Source organism: Neomonachus schauinslandi, chromosome 1 (assembly GCF_002201575.2).
Source record: "Neomonachus schauinslandi chromosome 1, ASM220157v2, whole genome shotgun sequence".
In the NCBI taxonomy this organism is placed as follows: domain Eukaryota; kingdom Metazoa; phylum Chordata; class Mammalia; order Carnivora; family Phocidae; genus Neomonachus; species Neomonachus schauinslandi.
In genome coordinates, this window is record NC_058403.1 from 86,831,973 (window position 1) to 86,852,100 (window position 20,128).

At 38.9% G+C, this 20,128-nt stretch overlaps 1 protein-coding gene across 2 annotated transcripts in view; it reads left to right on the forward strand.

Moving 5' to 3' along the window:
- Positions 1-151: 151 nt before the first annotated feature.
- Positions 152-20,128, forward strand: part of TBL1XR1 (TBL1X receptor 1) — a 175,763-nt gene continuing 155,786 nt past the window's right edge. For both annotated transcript variants that reach the window (XM_044920114.1, XM_021692372.2), the window contains exon 1: positions 152-477. The gene's annotated coding sequence lies outside the window, so the exon portion shown is untranslated. The remainder of the gene's footprint in view (positions 478-20,128) is intronic.

The following is a 20,128-nucleotide window of genomic DNA, read 5'->3' on the forward strand; positions in this document are numbered from 1 at the left end:
CGGGTTTGTTTTGCTGCGCGGCCGCCGCCGCCGCGGGCCTCGCGAGCTCATTTGTGCCTGGCTGGTCCCCATTCCTCTCTCCCCAGTGTTGAGTGTCTGAGCCGTTGGCTGCTCCGAACCGTTTGGCTCTTTCCCTTAGTAACAGCTTTTACCTTCTGCCTCAATTCCTCTCCCCGCTCGCGCCCTTCCCCCGCGCGCCGCCTCCCCCCGCCGCCGGCCGCGTGCGCCCCCGCCCCTCCCCCCGCGGCGGGAGCACCTCCGCTCGCCACCTGGGGACCCGCGCCGCGCTCCCCGCCCCCGCCCGCCCGGCGCCCATCCCCCGCGCCCTCCGCTCGCCGGGGTTATAATTGCCTCTCACCCCCCGGAGGGGTTATTTTGGGGGTGGTTGGAGGCGGCGGCGGCGGCGGCGAGGAGGGGAATTTCCTTGTGCCTCCATTCCCGGGAGGGGGGAGCGGCGTCGGAGGCCACCGTTTCCAGGTAAGCGCTGGGGGCCGGACCCCGGGGTGGGGGCGGCCGCGGGCCGGGGCTGGGGGCGCGGGCGGAGGCGGCCGGGGGGGGGGCGCCGGGCCGCGGGGGGATGGGCGCAAGTGGAACATGCATTTTTCAACTTGGCCCTTTGGGGAGCTGGGGTTTTGGTGGGGGAGGGGAAGGCAGGGAAGGCATTTAGGGTGCCCCATCCCCCCTTTTTCGTCTCTCGGGCTTCTTTGAAATGCTCACGTGCCTGCCCACCCCCTACCCTTTCCTGATCTCGGGGGATCCTCACCCTTATGTTGTCCCCGAAAATGTGCACCTCGGCCTTCTCCCCCGCTTCCACCCTTCGTGCATTTACACCCCCTTTTTGTGTGTGTGTGTGTGGGGGGAGGCTTTCAGGAAAGAATTTGCAGCAAATTGAATCAAGGAGCCATCATGAGGCCGACTCTTTTATAGCCTATTTTTAGCAGAGGAGAGGGATCTTTTCGGTGCATGTTATTCTGTTAGCAATGGAAATCTGCTCCCCTCCCCACGCGCGTCCCCGGTGCAGGCGCGGCGATCCGGGCCGGCGTGCTGGGGGCTGCGGGCGGCTGTTGGGGCCGTGCGTCCCGGGCGGGGGCGCCGGCGGGGGAGGGGCGTGCGCCGCCCGGCCGCACTCCGGGACGTGTTTATTTGTAACTTAGTGCCTTTTATCGTCTTAAGGAGGTATTTGTTAGAGCCTCTTTGAAGTTGGGTTCAGAAGTGTAGAATTGGCAAAGTTATTGCCAGCTTCCTGGTAAGTTTTGGGTGGCACAAAGTCACATTATTTTCTGACAGTGTAAAGGCCACGTTGTGAGGGTGGTTTCTCGGTAACTTCCTCTTTGCAACCGATGTCATTTTTTTTAACAGAAGCAGACTTTTATTCAAGTGAAATTATTAATCTTAAATGGCAGCTCGAGGGAAACCATGCATGTGTTAACATGTTCAGTATTTTTGGAAGTTCCTAATTTGCTGAAAGAGGCATCACTTTGCAGTGGCAACCGAGATTAAATTTAGGTTGTGAAAATGGTGTGTTTCATGTAAAATTTGGGTTGTAATGGCTCTTAAAAGAATGCTCCTTTTACTAGGTTACCTAATAACATTCTCTAAAATAATTTGGTGATTACAAATGACAAGTGTCGGAAACTAGTTAAAAATTAGATTTTTTTCAGTATCTGGAGTTTACTTCATACTTAAAATCTTGGACCGTGCAGGCACTAAGGTGAGGAGTTTTAGAACCTATGTCATTTACAGCCGACTTAGGGAAGTTTACTATTGGTTTTCTTGTTTTCCAAAGAACCTTCTGCTGTTCTAAACAAGCTTGTTAATAAAATGTGGTGGGTGAAATGATAGGTTATTTTTAGTCTGAATTGCCTATCTCCCCCCCCCATGTAATTAAGTAATCATTTGCCGCCTCCTTTTTTCCTAAAGACTCCTTTATCAGATTGGATAATATAAGGCCCTGGTGGTGTTTTCATCTCCTTACGAAAGCAAATTATAAAAAATATCCTGGTTACACATTGAAGATACAGCAAGTGACTTTTTGGCTTTCCCAGTGTGGTTCATTTTCATTTTTATTAAATAAGAGCTGTGCTACATTGGTGTATTTTAGTAATCCTTATTTCCTGGGACTGTGTGTTCTCACCATTTTAATAAGTTTATAGTCTAGGGAAATAGGGCAGCTTTGTCTCCATGAAAACTGTGTCTGTTGTGTTGTATCATGGGAGTTCATGACAAGCAAGCTTAGGAGATCATCATTGAGGGTTCTAGACATAGTTACCATTTACCTGTGGAGGACGCGAGGCGGAAAGAAAATATGCCTGAGAGTGGTTAGGCATGTGATGTGTGTTTATACTTTTTGCTTTGAAATCGTGTTTTCCTGCCTGTTTGGAATATGATTTTTTTTTCCAGTTTTCTGTAATGCCTTGCTTGTGTATGTAACCACAACTATTAAATCCACAAATAACTTTTTTTTTTTTTTTTTTTGCTGTTTGAGTAGTTAGATTCAGACTTATAGAGCAAAATGCTATACTGTATGGAGTATTAAAACAAATGTATGTGGAGAAAGTTTTCCTTACTGTTACGGAACTTAATTAATGGACTTGTTCATGGCTTAAAAATTGTTGCAAGGGTCACCATCAGTTTATAAGATTGTTTTCTTCTATCAGATACCAACTTTGGTTATTAATACGGGAGACACATGTGGTAAATTGTGTGGCCCTTTGTGGAGCTTGTATTTTTGCATTGCTTGCCTCAAAGAAGTGAGAAACAAAAATAACTTTTTACATGTGTCCAGGAATTTGTTACTGTGTTCTCAACATCTGATGAAGGTTTATCATGATTCCTTGATAATGTGCCCACCAAGAGAATAAGAAGTAGCTAAATTCTGGGGGCCTTTCAAGCTAATAAGCAGAAAGGGCAAAAGCTTAATATAAATACAGGGGTTACTGATAAAAAGAGATGTGACTAATGGACCTTTGGAACAACAACCTGTTGAATAAATACATCTGTTCATATATAGCAATGAAATATAAGTACAACCTTGTCAAATGAGTAGCTGACAAAGGAATTCTACTTGTACAAGTTAACTCCCACAGTATTACTACAAAGAATTTTTGACCTGATGCACTTTGATGAAGTTAGTAGAAATAATTTGTTGGGTTTATTCAATTCCTGTGTTTTTTATATAAAAGAGGAATGTAAAGGACAGTAAGTCAGGGGAGAGAGATGCCAGAAATATTGGCACCGTCCGGGACTGTATTTTTCTAGTACATGTGAATTTGACTCCTTTCATGAATAATATCTACAGTTAACTGAAATGCAAAAAAAGAAATCAGTAATATTAAGATGTTTATACGTTCCCATAGTATAGAAGGGTTACGACCAAGGGCTGTTAAGTAAGAGTATGGTCCGGTTTGGAGACCACCATGGTGGTTCCTCCTAACGCCAATAGAAACTTGAGGGTTTTAGCTATGTGAGAGAACTGATGCTGGAGAGGTTTACTATACATCACCTATGGGATTAGACTCCGGAAGAGTACAATTATTTACCCTGTAACCAAGAGCCAGAGGAAAGGGACTTCACTTGGGTTATGCTCTAGGAAAGGTGTGAGGTGCTTTCTGTGTTGTACTTCAGGCTAATCCTATGAACTCTGCAGATAATGGAACAGAGAGGTACAAAGTTAATTCACTTGTCCAAGGCCACAGAGCAAGCAAATGATGCATTAGGGTTCAAATCTAGGTCTGTCTGAACCCTAGTCTGTGCTCTTTCTAGATGACTGTAGCTGTGCCAAATTTTTCCAGCTGTTTTGTCAGTTTTGTCTGTCAATGTCCTTGCAGAAAATTAGCGTTTTTAATCAAATTTATAATTCTGAAGTTGGGCATCTCTACTAACTGGGTCAAGTAATTGCATGGATAAATGGAATTCATAGGACTCAAACATTATTGTGTTTAACTCTATGGAACCATTTAATAAGGTGCAGTCTTCTTGCAAACTGCTGTGTTTCCTGTCTTAAGATTGACAGCGGTGAAGTAACCTCTCCCAAGTACTGGCAGCAGAAATAAGAAAATATGGTTTTATGCCTACAGTGAAGAAGGAAAAGCAAATAAGAGTATGCCTAACTATCTTTCCGAGTACGTATTCCTGAAAACTTGTAAAAGAACATCACATTAAAGCTTTTGTGTAGCATAGTGGTCCATCAGGGGTCCTTGAGGCAAACTGCCTGGGTTCAAACTCAGGCTCCATCCCTTACTAGCTATGCAACATTGGGAGAGTAACTCCCTCTTTATCTCCGTTTCCTCTTCTGAGTAATGGGGACAGTCAACTTCGTAAAGTTGAGATTGAGAGAATTGTGCTGAGAATAGCGCTTGACATACAAGCATCATGGAAATGTAGGCTGTTTAGGATGATGATGATGGGTTTGGATTTGAAGTTTGCTTCTTTGTATTACATTTTATGTGCTTGTTGTTTATTTTAGTGGGGACACTTCATAGAAAACATTTGGCGGTTTTATTTCCTGAGTAAAATATTTGAAATAAAGTTAGCTTAATGTTATTTACTCTTGAAGTTGTGATTGAAGGCTTACCTTGAAGGATTAGATTGGATTTAACGCCAAGTAGGAACAATCTCAAGTTACATTGTGTAGGCACAGTGCTGGGTCTTTTGGGTGACTTTTATTGCTGTTCTTTTGTCAGTTGGGCATGGACTTCTTAAGTCTTGCACCATTTGAAACCTTTTCCAACTCTTTAAATAAAGGAATTTTGTTTTTCAGGGCTGGAGCAACCAGTACACCTAGGATCTCCTTTTTAGATTGGAGTGATGACTTTAAGTAGGTTATTGTTTTCTCCAGGCTTGACCTTTCATCTGTGTTCTTGTTCTATATTTTCAGCTGCTGTCAAGTCAGTTCTATTTGAAAGTTCTGTTGCTCTGAAGTATCTGTAAGCCTTGTCTTATGTTCACTTCCCATTTTTTTTTTTTTTTACCATTTTTAATTCAGCAGTAATGTTAACTACTAATATAATTTATGTGTGAGGACTACACAGCTTCTTTGACAAGGACTTTGACAATTTGAGTGGCTGATACCCAGATTTTAAGAGCTAGGAAACCTAGGCTCAGGGAGTAAGGGATGCACAGAGGGATTTAGGCCCAACGTGTCTGATTTTTAGGCCAGTGTTCTTAACTAGCAGTTTACGGTCCTCACTGTGAATGAATGAAAGACTGAATGAATGGTTTTAGATCTGAGTTATTACATTAATTTTCTTTCTTTTTTTTAAAGATCTTTATTTGAGAGAGAGAGAGCACAAGAGCGGGTAGGGTCAGAGGGAGAAACAGACTCCCTGCTGAGCAGGGAGCCCGATGCGGGATCATGACCTGAGCCGAAGGCAGTCGCTTAACCAGCTGAGCCACCCAAGCGCCCATTACATTAATTTTCTAGTGGGTTGCTCTGTGCAGCGTTTCTTCTCCATTCTGTCTTCTGTAACTTCTTGGCAGTGTAATTTATTTAAAGTACTGGTTTCATCATGTCAGTTCCTTTGCTCGAGAACCCGTAATGGCTTCCCTTTGCCAACTGGATAGAGTTCATAAGCTTCAGTGGGGCTTTTAAGGCTCTTTTCTACCTGTTCAGCTCTATTTCCCTCTCCTCCCCAACTGTGATTCTGGCCTGCCTAACGGAGACTGCAGTTTTGCCATTACTCCTCTGCTTTCACTTATGCTGTTCCTTCCCTTTGTCCTTTTTATAGTCTAGTTTCAGTCCTGCTTCTTCGCTGAACCTTTTTCTGGCCATCTTGACTCAGGATAGTTCTTCATTGAGATTCCCTTTTGTTTAGTGACTATCACAAACTCCATAATTATTCATTGTTTCATGGGTTTGTGTCCTGTCCATAGCCCCAACTACATGTTCCATTTCTTGAAGGAAAAGACTTTTTTTTCTTACAGTGTTAGCAGAATTTTTGATTTTTGTACCTTACCTAAATCTGTGTGTTACAATGGATTGTTTCTACAGGGGTCCATGTTAAATAATAAGCAGTAATGGGTCCTCTAACACTGTTGCTGATGTGGCAGAAGTTTCTTTTTGAATTAGGCCTTCAAGGTTTAGGTGTACTGTGGTAGCACTTAACTATTAATTTGAGTTTTAATGCTGCCAGTGTTGACAAGAAAGAAAAAAAAAAACTTTATCAACATTTACAATGAAATGAAAATTGATAGTTTTGTCCTCTTAATCCTGGAATTGTAGCCATGACATTGGTGAAGAACCTAGTCTGGTTGGGAATCTTGTCACACCAGGTTGGCTTTATTTGGTTACATTTGTTATAATGAAACTTAAGGTTTTGGACTTTATTTTTTTTAATCTCTTTGGCTTTTTTTGCTCATTATTTTCTCTGTAGTGTGCCTAAGTAAGATGGTGTTTTTAGCTTTGTTTGACAGCATTCTGACCACATTGGAGTCTCATGTGAGTCATTACTGTGAGGGTATTAACATTCACGATAGAGTGTATCTATTATATAGTGTAAGCGGGTTTAATCTACCAGAAGAAAGTCATCATAACCATCTCTCTTCAGTAGGTTTTTATGGTAAGGCTGTGCCATATCAGTTCTACACAACCTGGGTAATTTATTCTCAGGTGACTAATTTGGTATTACATACTTCTGAAATTTTTAATATTTGGAGTTCTAAAGTATGAGCTTTTCGGCATGATTTTATTTGCATCAAACAAAATGAGTTGGTTGTTACCCTGCTTTCTGAGAGCTTAGATTCTTAACTTAGAATTAATACAATCAAACTGTAAAGGTCATGTTGAAAGATCAACAATTAAATTTCAGTAAACATAGAGTATCCAGATTAAGGAAAAGATTTATGTGAAATGAGTAATTTGACCAGTGAATGAGGAAGAGTAAGTATTGAATGTTTAAACTGGGGAGTTTGCCACCTGTTTTCCTGTTAAGCGATTGTAAATTTCTTTCAGGAGGTAGAACAGAAGAGCATGGAAAGCACAGGTCAGAGATGGTCATTCTAGTATCTTAATAGAGTAATTCTTCTTTATATGAAATTGTACTCTGGACTCTCCAACTTTTTTTTTTCAGTGAGATGTTTAAAATTTTCAATTACCTTAAGACAAAAGCAGTGAAGAATTTTTACTTTTTAAGAACTAGGTATCTGTGTACTTCTTGATATCTTCTTTATTTTGTCTGAGATCAAAGGTGGTATCATTGCTTTTCTTTCATTTTTTTTTCATTGTGTCCTTTTCAGCACACTGTGTGATAGGACATTGTAATGAGGTAATCAGTTGTTAAGTGGATGTTTGCTTTTTTTGTTACTGTGCATCTACTTGAATGATGGGTAGCATTTTAACATGGATTCAGTATTAAACAAATGAATTTGTATCGTTTTTTGCAAAGCCATAGTTAAATGGGTAAATCATTTAGTTTCTAGAAATGCATACTAAGAATGGTCATGTGAAGTGTTACGTAAAGTTAGAGCATTTATTCAAGGAAAACGTATATAGTCAATTCTTGTATTAAAATTGAGATTCATTTTATGTAATTGTTTTTGAGGGAGATCTACATAGAAAATTTATTTAGAGTATTTAAAGGCTAAAAATCTATAGCCTTACAAATGCAAGCATTTGGCATTAGCATAAGCAAACACTTCCAGAGAAGTGATAGTAACAGTATATTTTGCTAGTTACCTTCGACTGCTAATAGAATACAGCTTTTGGGTTAGCAAGAGATGTTTTATGCTTTTCCCTTAATTTGAACAGGCTAATTGGGTAGAGTGTATACTAATTTTGTTCTATTTCTGTTCGTCGGCTATCAGATGTCAGTAATTCACAGTATAAGGCAATTGGGTCATCTACTTTGGGTTTCTGAAATAAGGTAATGGAAATAGATATGAATGAATTTCCTTAATGTCTTTTTTTTTCCTGTATAATTTTTTTTTATGGGATAGAATTTATCATACATGAGTGAATTTTTAGATGCTATTTGTAGCTGTAGTAGTGTTCTTTGGCACCTTTTTATATAAAAATGTGATCTACTGTGTACTTAAATTTTCTCCCACTAAAGTGATGAGTTTTCTTTAAATCACCTTTCTCTGTCTTCATTAATAAGAAACGTACATTTGTGAGATCTTAGACTGAGGTTGGGAGTGGAGTGCAGTCTGTTACTGTGTCAGGAAAATAGTCTTCCTATTCTGTATTAAAAACTAACATGTTCTCATGGGGGGTGGGGTTGTTTCTTTGACCTTGAATTTCCTTCTGTCCTGCTAGCAGAGGTCACCAGTTTTAACATCTGGTGAGAGATGTTTTGTGTGAATTGTTCTCTTACAGATTTGTTTAGAATTGATGTTTATGACTTTGTTAGTATTTATAGGATTTTCTCAAAGATACAATAAGTGAAAAAACAGAGGCAGAAGATGTTGTAGTCTGCTGCCATTTTAGCTTAGAAAATGGGAGAAGAGTAGAAACGAGGACACAAACATGGGAGAGTGTATGAGTTATGTGTGTATGTTTTATATGCTTAGGATGACTCCAGAAAGATACACAGGAGACTAGGGGGTGGGGTTGGGATGGGGCGATCATGTGGTCAGATGTGGGAGAAACTTATTTTCATGTATAATCTTTTGAACTGAATTTTGCAATGCTAGTATTACCATTTTTAAAAAGTATTGATTGTGAAAAATCAAGGGATCCAGTTAGGAATTCTTAATCTTTCTGTTTCTTTCAGTTGGACAATCAGAAGAAGAGAGAAAACTTATTTTTTCCCATGCTTCTCAGACAGTTTTTAAAGAGCTGGAATTGTGTGTATTTCTGCAAACACTTATTTTTATTTCTCAGATTTGTTGGCAAAATTAGAGCCACTGACTGATTACAAGCTGTTAGTTCTGCTTTATGATTGGGTCATCAGACCAGTTGAAGTACTTAGTGATAGTGATGTGATTTCCAAGTCCCATCCAAAGGTCAGTAATTAGGAATTAATTCAATGCAAATATTAGAAGGAGATATTGGTTGTATAGAAGTATATAGATGTCTGATTTCAAAGGTGTTTTGCCAGGGGTTTGGAAATCGTGAGAATTGTGTTTCTTAAAATTCGGTAGTTGATTTTTAATAATTGTGATAGTCTTTGGTATAATGGGATTTGTGGGACTGTAGCTTCTGATATTGCACAGATCCTGCCATGACTTGTGAATTTAGATGTATGTATTGCTGACACAAAGGAGACAGATAAATTCAATTCTGATTCCATTTTAGGTTGCAGTTGGTGTTACTTGTTAATTGTTCATTGGCTGTTTAGTTTACTGTAAAAGGTTTTGCCTTCTAGTTGTGTTTATCATTTTCAACTTAAGCTGGAAAATCTCAAGAGAAAGGTGGCACCTGTTTTTGTACATTTAATTCTGTTTCAGTGTGACCTGCTTTCATGAGAGTATTGCCTCTCTGGTGATAAGAGGGCTAGGTAGGGTGTGTGCCTGATCTTAGGTAATTAACTCTTACTGTATGTAGTATGTTACTGTGGTGAGAATCTCTGGAGCCTGGCATACCTGGCTTGTCACCCCTGCTTATTAGTTGTATGGTTTTGGAAAATTTTGTAACCATTCCATTTGGTTTCCACTGTGAAAAATGGAAATAAAGAGTAATTAATACTTTCCTTATAGAGCAGTTGTGAGGATTAAAATGTGAATATATGTAAAGCAGTTATCACAGGGCCCAGCACATAGGAAGTACTCAGTGATGCTTGCTACTACTTGGTGGCTTTGTTAGCTGCAGCAGCAACAGCTGTAGAGAGGGGCAGAAAAGTGACACTCCTTCTGTAAACCTGTCTTGACTTCCTGTGGCAACTGCAGAGGCCTGGATGGCTAGAATTCCCAATTCAGAGGGCTACAACTACATTTGGTGACTGAGCTTTTGTTGCTCTAATTCTCTAAAATGAGAATGTGGGGGCACCTGGCTGGCTCAGTTGGAGGAGCATGTGACTCTTGATCTCTGGGTTGTGAGTTTGAGCTCCATGTTGGGTGTAAGAGATTACTTAAATAAAAATAAAATTTAAAATGAGAATGTGTACTGTGTTTTGTCTCTAATACATATGTCACTTTATGTAATATTTTATATTGAGTTTGGTCATATCTTGGTATTTCAAGAAAAAAATGTTACTACTTTTCTTTAAAAAAAAAGTCTTTTTGCTTTGATCAGACACTGCTCTGGCTCTCCAGTGGATGCTGCTTGTATGGATCAATTATTTCAAATACACATACTACATGTTATGCAAACTTTGAGTTGGACTTCCAAATATATGACATAACAAGATGTGTATATGTGCAAAAATACTGAAGTAAGTTTTAATAGCTGGTGCACAGTCATTTTCTGTAATCTTTCATTTAAAAACATGCTTTTATAAACTTCTAATTTGATTTTACTATTTTACAAGTGATAATGATTTTATTTACCGAGTTTAGAAAATACTAGTTTAAAGTAGTGTCAAACTGTAATTCTCTAAGCTTTATGGATTTAGAATCAGTAATCAAAATTGGAAATAAATTTTCATTTTGAATGATAGAACATAGCACATTTATTGGTGCTAATTTCTTTAGGTAGTATTCTGAGGCTCTATTAGGATTCTGAAGTTCTAATCCTCCAGTTTTGTTAAGTATGCATTCAAAGTTAGATACAAAGGATAAGGAAATTTGATTGCTAATAAAAGGGAATATAAGATTTTTTTTTTTTTTTTTTGAGGTTAATCTGCAAACAGCTCTGGGTTAAGAACTCTGAATGTGTCTCATAAAGAACAGTAATTGAGGCACCTGAGTGGCTCACATGGTTAAGCATCTGATTTTGGTTTAGGTCGTGATCTCAGGGTCCTGGGATCGAGCCCTACATCTGGCTCCTTGCTTGGAGAGGAGTCCGCTTGTCCCTCTCTCTGCTCCCTCCCCCTGCTCCTGCAAGCGTGCATGTGCGTGCGCTCTCTCTCAACAAATAAGATCTTAAAAAAACAGAACAGTAATTATTAACAAAAGAATAACCATCATACTCAGTTTCTTACATTTCATTAAAGAAATTTGGATAGATTGTTTTATACAGTTTAAAAACTGACATACTACAGCATGTTGGCTGAATGAAGTTATATCATCTGATTGAAGATTAAGCTTCTTTCAGTGACAGTCTTAAATTGACATCCTGGCCTGTGACCACTAATCATCTGTTTCTAGCACAGACCTCTCCTTGATTGAATTGTTGGCTCCTGTCTCACTAGGCAGGGCCTTCTTTGAGGACAGTTGTGTTTCACATATCTTTATCATTAGCATCTGGTACAGTGCTTGACATAGTCTTTCAGTGATAATTTAATAAATAATTTGTATTTGTAAGTAAAGTTTTAAAATTCATCAACAATTTTTTTTGAGCCAGTGTGTGTCTCGCACACTGGGTGGGGGAGGGGCAGTGGGAAAGAGAGGATCTTTTAGCAGCCTCCACATGCAGCTCAGAGCCCCACACAGGCTCAATTCCATAACCCTGAGATCATGACCTGAGACCATATCAAGAGTTGTATGCTTTACCCATAAAGCCATCCAGATGCCCCTCATCAACAGATTAAAAAAGTTACCAAGGATGGTGCACTTAAAGATTATTTTCACTTTTCTCTGAAATGTTGTTAAAACAGGCAAGGTATTATGAAATGAGAAGAACAGAGAATTTATCTTAGAAGATTTTGCATTACCCTTTGTCTACTTGTCTGCAGGAAAGTTGTTTCAGTAGATAATGTAATCTTTTGTATCCTTAGACCCTCGCTTCTTGAATGTGGGTATGTTTTCTAATTTGGTGCTCCTCTACTTGGTTTGTTCCCTTTTTCGGGTCATATACTTTCATGAATAGCTGGTTGCCTTATTTATTTCTTCTAGTCTCGTTTGCCCTTCCTGCATTTTCTTTTCGATGACTCAAGTGTGTTCTGCTAGTAGATAACATTGGTTGGTTCATTTGGTCTGACAAATCAGCGTAGAGGTGACTTCCTGCAAGTGAGAACTGGTATTAACAGGAAAAGTGTGTAACAGCGTACTAATGAGCTTTGATAAATATGATAAATGCACATGGTATAACTTACAGAAATGCATATATTGTTTTATAGAATACACAGTGGAAATATTGATATATACTGTTTTGCTTGGCACTATAAAAGGTGCTTAGTAAATGTCCGTTTTCTTCCCTGTTCCCCACCTAATGGGTTTTTCATCACTCTCCGTGTAAAATCTGAAAGTCCTTCCTTAGGCTGTGAGGGACCACCACCACTAATCTGCCCTGTGGCCACCTCACAATCCTTATCCTGTTTCACATCACCGTTCTTCCCCTTGTTCACTATGCCTGGCCATACCAGCTCCATTCCCACTGAACAAGCTTGTTCCTGTCTCAGTGCCTTAATTGCTTTGCTCTCTGCCTCAGGCTTTGCCCTGAGATTGTCATACGGCTAATTCTTTTATGTCATTTAGATTTCAGTTCCAGTGCTACCACCTGAGAGGTCACACTGAAATAGTTGCTCACTCTTTAGCCATTTTCAGTTGCAAGACCCTTATGTTTTCCTCATAGCACTTACCTCTCTGAAATAGCCTTGATCATTGTTTTTGTTTGTTTGTTTTACTCATCTCTGGAACATACACTCCATGAGAACAGGGACAGGTTCTGTCTTGTCACTCCAGGACATAAAACAGGACCTGGTAGGTGTTCGTAAATATTTGAGCAAATTGTTCTCTCAGAAATGCTTTTGTAACCAGCCGATAGCTTTAACCTGGTTCATCTTTACAGTAGTATACTGGAAATAACTCATTAAAAGTCAGCATTTAGGGGAAGGTCGAAAGAGGCTTTATTACATTGGTATTTACCATTTGGAAGCCCAGGGACATAATGTGAGTGCTGTATGCTTTTCTTGGAGGAACTACTTACAGACGGTATTTGAATCAATCTGGAAAAAACAAGTAAATGGATAATTGATGAACAAATTTGAAAATGTGCTTCTGTTATAATAAATGTTAGATTTTAAGAAATTAACACTTTATTTTTAAGTGAAAATACGTATTTCATTCAGGTTATGATGACAGCTAGATACTCCTATTTGTATTTTATACATATATGGTTAAGAAGATTTTACAATTTGCCTTTAGTTACATTTACCTGTGATACTCTGTTGTGATTAATCTTGGCCAGCTTCACCAAGTTGGTATGAGTCAGAACTCTTAGTTGTACAATAGAAACTCAGTTCAGGTTAGCTTAAGCCAAAAAGGGGGATTCATTGACACATAGACTCCCAAAATGGATTGATGTAACTCAACTATGGGAAGAGCATTGAGGCCGGAAGGCTTCAGGCACAACAGGAACCAGAGCATTTGAATGCTAACAGAAATCTCTGCTGACAGTGTGTGTGTGTGTGTGTGTGTGTGTGTGTGTGTGTGTGTGTGAGTGTGTGAGAGAGAGAGAGAGAGGGAGGGAGGGAGAGGGAGAGAGAGAGGTTAGTTTCATTGTCTCACAGAAGATTTTGACTTTTGGGGCGCCTGGGTGACTCAGTCGTTAAATGTCTGCCTTCGGCTCAGGTCATGATCCCAGGGTCCTGGGACTGAGCCCCGCATCGGGCTCCCTGCTCGGCAGGAAGCCTGCTTCTCCCTCTCCCACTCCCCCTGCTTGTGTTCCCTCTCTTGCGGTGCCTCTCTCTGTCAAATAAATAAAATATTAAAAAAAAGAAGAAGACTTTGACTTTCTTCACATGGTGGAAAACGTAACTTGTCAGTACCAGAGTTCTTATCCTTTGTTTTCCCCTGCTGTAGAAGAGGGACTGCCTCTTTATCTCATTTGGAAAATTCTAGTAGTACTGATCAGTTTGGTTTGGGAAGGTGCCCACCATGGCCAGAGGCCATATAGAAACTGTGGGTGTTTCCAAGTACCTGGTGGGGGTGGGGGTAGGGCAGTGGGAATGACATTTGAGTAAACAGGGGAGCTGCTGGGCAGACAGCCTCTTTTCCCCATCTACCACACCAAAATGTGTGTCCATTCATACTTGGGAAGGTTGTGCCATTAACCCGTGATAGTCACTTAAATTTCTCTCTTAACTGGAACTGGCCCATACTTTGTTGTTAACCTTTTCAAATACATATCATTTTTTAAAATGAAAAGTTGAGGTTCCTCATGTGATGGTAATCTTATGTACTCTGTCTATGGCTAATACGGGTGTTGAAATGAATTTATCTTTTCAAAATGAGCTACAAAGTAAAAAAATTTGATGCTATTTATTTTGGCTTTGCTTTTAACATTATTCCACTACTTTACCAGCTAATGGAAGCCTAAATCTGAGGGCAACTGTTAGAAAATTCTAAACAGGTTAATTGTACATATTTAGGGGATATTTTAAACCTTAAACTACCTTGAGGAAGATAACTACCCAACATACAGCAAAATTAACGAGTTGTATATTCTGAACAGTAATCTTGAGCAATACTTCATCAGTCCACTAAAATAAGAAAATGGTTAGCCATGTAGAAAAAGCCTTTTGTGACCCAACGGATAGTGGTTTTTGTGGACTACAGTTGCTTCATCTTTCAAATATTGAAGTGGATCTCTGAGGTCTCTTTCTGGATCTAATGCTCTTTGACCCGATGATTGGACATATAATTTAAAAATTAAGTCAGTGTTCAGCCAAATTAAATGGGAAATATACAGTACTGATTTCTTCAGGTTAATTATTATCTGAGCTGGTTTTTCCTAAAGAAAACGTTTATAATTTCTCTGACATCTTCTCAATTTTTAACAGATTATTCTCAGAGAAAATATTTTTTAGATATCTGAAGAAGAAACTCCTGTTGTTTTATCCATTAATCTCTGAGTTCTGATACATTTGTTACTTCCCATTTTACCATAGAGAAAACTAAAAGAAATGGCACCAAACATATTTATGGCAGTTTTTTCTTTAATGCCCTTACTTTTAATTATATGACTGCTGAATGTCATAGCCAGTAATTTTTTTTTAGCAGTTTAGGTTTGCTCTTTCTCTGTGTGCTACACATTTTAGAAATTGCACTAAACGTATGTCTCCTAAGTACAATGAGAAAATGCTGTTCATGTGAGTAATTTTTTAACTAAAATACATGTGAAGTATTGCCCACATTAACTACTAATTTAAAGTCCGTGTCTGTTAAAAGAATTTACAGTGAAAAACAGATATGTGAGTGGTATAACAGGAGACCATAAAGATGCCAAACAGGTGGGTCTTTTCTGGAAAAGTTTGGTTTATGTTTAGCATACGGTTTGTGAATTGTAGAGTGGAACCAACAGGAAAGGTAAGCAGGGGTCATATCATGAAGTGACTTCTTTGCTGTGTTAAGGGGTTTGGACATTCTTCTGTGACAGGAAACTCTTGAAGATTTTAAGCAGAACAGCAGGATTATGTTTGAGCCCTGATGATGTAGTGCATGAAGGATGAGCTGATGGTTTGAGAGGGAAAGGGGCTTAGCCGTGGATGGGAGAAAGTTGAGCTGGTAGTGTGATGGGTGAGAATGACACCACATAATTCTGAGACTATTGCAAACAGGTCCACATTTCTGAATTCTTAAAGTGTTTGAAAATTCGAGAGAGAATGATACTAAAAAGAGTTAAACATCCAAATTTTCTTCTCTCTGGCTTCTCTTGTGGAGAACAGGGGTGGGGTATAAAGAATGGGAGTCTGTAGGGATGAGGAATTAATTTGATAATCCAGATAGCTAATGGACAGAAACTGGAGGGCAACACCAGGCCATGGGGCGGGGCGGGGCGGGGGGGGGGGGGGGGGAAAGCTGTATGGGAATGGGGAATTCCCTTGTCATCATGATACCTTAACCAAGGGATAATTAAATTAGGTGCTTATTGGAGAATAGTCATAAAAATAGATTGGTATAGAGTAACTAGTTCATGAAGTTTCTAGTGAGTGTAATTTTTATGGAGTTTTAGGTTAATCACTATGTATTTTCAAAACTTTTCTAAAGGTTTTACATTAATATGTCATTAGAATCTCAGTTTGATAACTGGGAAGTTGATCTGAATTAAGTACTGTTTAATTAAAATTACATAAATATTGCTTTTAAAAAAACTATTTTGAAATAATTCTAGACTTACAGAAGAGTTGCAGAGATAGTGCAAAATTCCTATGTACCCTTCATTCAGCTTCCCCAGTGTTAAAATCTTACATAACTGTGTTATGCTTAGCAAACGTAAGAAATTAACATTGATATTAAACTAAACTATAGACTTCATTTGGATATCCCCAATTTTTCCCTTTTTTTTTTTATTTTTCCCGTTCAGGATCCAGTCCAGGATCTACAAGTCAACAGGAAATAATAACTCAATCAAGACAGCGCAGGTTGCTTTTAGGAGCATAGGGGAGGGAGTTCTTAACCCACTCTTGGGCCAGGTGGAGAATGGAGCAAGTCTTGGAAAATGACTACATCTTAGCTGGATGTGGTATTGAGTGGGGAGGTAGAGGAAAGGTAGGAGGAAGGGAAGCCATTCCATGAAGAGGAATAGCAGTGCAAAGACTACTAGGATTAATAATTTATGAATTAGATCTAGAGGTGAGCACCTAGCTATAAGGGGTGATGGTGGAGGGGATGGGAGGAAGTGGTGGCAGGATCTCTATCATGAGAGTCTTGAAGGTAAACTAAGGCATTAGAAAGTTGAGGGACTTTTGAAGGAATTTGAGTTGGAAGTTCATGTAATCAAACCATCTTGACAGCACCTTGGAGGATCTGTTGACTTCTAAGAGGCTATTGCCTGATGGGAGGTGAAAAGTGAACATCTTAACTAAGAACTGTGATGGGTTCTCAGATGTAGTGGATCACTAGGAGAACTTATTAAAACACATATTTTAATATTGCTCAGCTGTACCACCAGAGTTTCTGATTCACTAGATCTGGGTTGGAGCCTGAGAATTTACATTCCTAGTAGATTGCCAGGTAATACTACTGATGCTGATATTGCTGGTTTGGGGACCACATGTGGCGTTCACTGGGCTGTGATAAAGAGAATGAAGAAAAGTGATTAGGTAGAGGGGTTTAAGGAGGTGGCCACTGGGTATTTACACTTCCTGATCTTTTTGTTCATTGCTCATATGCAATCTTGATCTTGGTCTCTTACGTCCTCTAGAGCTGCTGGTTTTTTTGACTAGTGAGGAAACGGCGGGGATTCGTTTGTGAAAACATTTATGTGGATATATGTGCCGTCTGTTCTGTATATTATCAACTGAAAAGTTGTATGCTCACTCCATTACTAGAAATCTGTGTCATTTCTCTGTTGAGGTCTGATTATAACAGCAACTGGTTGCACAGTGGCACTGCCTAGTGTACATGCAGTGCATGGTTTCCAAAATTTTTAAATTTTTTAAAATTTTATTTATTTTTAAGATATTTTTATTTGACAGCACAAGCAGAGGGAGAGAGAGGGAGAAGCATGTTTTAATGTGGTAGAATTATTTCAGATAGTTTTTTTATTAAACATATGGCATGTCTCTTTAGCTTTGACTCTTGAATGATGTTTCATGGAGAAATGTGATTGAAAGATGAATTTGATTTTTTAAAAAAATAATTATTACTCTGAACATGTCAAAATAGTGGTTTTTTTTTTTTTAAGCATGAATAGTTGTAAGATTTGGAGATTTAGCTTTTTTTTTGTTGCAAGGTGGTTATAATTTTTTCTATAGACTGATGATTATACAATATATAACTCTAGAATTAAAGTCTGTAAAGAAATTCGTATCCATGAGATTCAGTTCTTAATGAAATTTGAACATACTGAAGTGATAAATGCCCATTTTTCCCTCTGTTGACTAATGATTAGTATTATCTAAGAAAATAGTAAAATGTAAGGTTGCCTGGGTGGCTCACTTGGTTAAGCGCCTGACTCTTGATTTCAGCTCAGGTAATGGTCTCAGGGTCCTGAGATCGAGCCTAGTGTCGGGCTCTGTGCTGAGCGTGGGGCCTGCTTGAGATTCTCTCTCCCTCTGCTGCTCCTCCACCTTGTGTGCATGCTCTCTCTCAAAAAAAATTAAAAATAAAAAAATGTAAAGACCATCACTACATTAACAACTGAAATGGAGTTTTCATTTTGTTAAAAGGACATATATAATGTGTGCGTATGTAAACATGCATTCAAGTTTTAGGGTTCAAGAATACTAAAATAGTAAAGGAAAGCAAATTTTGTGGAAGGTTAGAGGACAGAATGATAAAAAGCTAATTGTTTAGTTTAAGATGATTAACCGGTTATGGGGATAGTTAGGTATACTTTCTTAGAGGTGTATGTCTTTTTCAGGCTTGGACAAAGTAGTGCTGAATATTTCCTGTTGTAGTAACTTAAATTCAGATTAATGAGGGGCGCCTGGGTGGCTCAGTTGGTTAAGTATCTGCCTTCGGATAATGATCTCAGGGTCCTGGGATGGAGCCAGGCATCAGGCTCCCTCCTCTCCCTCTGCCCCTCCCCCCTCCACTTGTGTTCTCTCTTGCTCTGCTCTCTCAAGTAAATAAATAAAATCTCTTTCAAAATTCATTTCAAAATCATTTCAAAATTCATACTGGATACTTTTTAAGGATTGAAAATATAACAACAAAATAACTTTAAGCCAGATTAAGGTGCCCTTTTTTTTTTTTTTTTTTGGAGAATTTATGATCATTGTACATTTTGCACATTTATACGACTATCTGTGTGTGTATAGCAAGTGATGTATAAGAAGTGAAGCTGATAACTGCTTCAAAAATGATTTGAGTTTTTAATAATGTGAATTTATTACCTAGGCAAAAGTATTCTTTCTCCTCTTGTTCCCCTATACCCCATATCATTCAGTTACTTTCCTGGAGTCAGCCAGTGTTATCAGTTTCCTCTGTAACGTTCCAGAGAAATACTATATGTTATGTAAAAAAGCCAGTAAGTATATGCTTTACATCCTCTCCTTGATAATTGCTATAAACACAAATGTAGTCATTGCTATAACTTCCTTTTTTTCACTAGTATATTTGGATTTCAAATCAACACATAAAGAGCCTTCCCTCTTTTTTAATGGTGGTAAGGTATTTTATTCTGTGGATATACCCTAATTTAACTGGTTTCCCCAGTTGGTGGATGTTTAGGTTGCTTTAGTCTACTGCTGTTACAGTGTTGCAATGAATAAACTTGGTACATGTGTCATAGTGTATGCATGCAAGGCTATCTGATGATAAATTACTAGAATTGGAACTGCTGGATCAAATGATGTGTACATTTGTAAGTAGGTAACTGCTGCCAGACGGACTTCACAGAGGCTTCCTGCTCCCAACTTGAGTCTCTTTGCCCATACTCTCGCCAGTATGGTGTAGTGTTGCCAAAGGTTTGCTCTTCCCTAATCTGATAGTTGAGATGGTATTTTAGTGTCTAATTTTTTTTTAAAGTAAACTGCATGCCCCATGTGGGGCTAGAATTGACAACCCCAAGATTAAGTCACGTGCTCCCCTGATTGAGCCAGCCAGGCGCCGCTTGTTTTTTATTTTGAGTGAGGTTGAGTGTCTTCTGTATATTTGAGTCATTTCTTTTAGTGGGCTATTGTCTTTTGGACTCTTCCACCATTTTTTATTCTGGCATAGTTACATAAGGTAAAAGTACATACATTTTAAATGTATAACTTTGTAAACTTTATTTGAGGTATAATTTACTTCCAATAAAAATAACAGATTTTAAGTGTACAGTTCTGGTGATTTTTGACAGCTTTACATGACCATATAATTCATCCCAGTTGCGATTTAGAACATTCCATCACCCAGAGAGAAGTGCCTTCAGACCCCCCTTTCATTCAGTTTTCTTCTCTTTGCACTTCAGGTAATCACTTTCTTCGTTTCTCTTACCGTAAATTAGTTATGTCCATGAATTTTTACTGTAGTATACATGCGTATAACTACTAACAAGATATAGATACAGAACATTTCCTGCCATCCAGCAGACTCCTTTGTACTCTCCCAGGCTCTCCCCCACCGAAAGAGACCACTCTATTGGCCTGTACCCACTGTGGAGCATAGATTAGTAAAGCTGAGAGTCATCGTCTTTGTTGTGTCGAGCAAGGCTTGTTTTCTTTTCCATTGCTATGAATGTGGATATAGCACTATTACTTATTTTTTTGTGGAAGGACACACATTT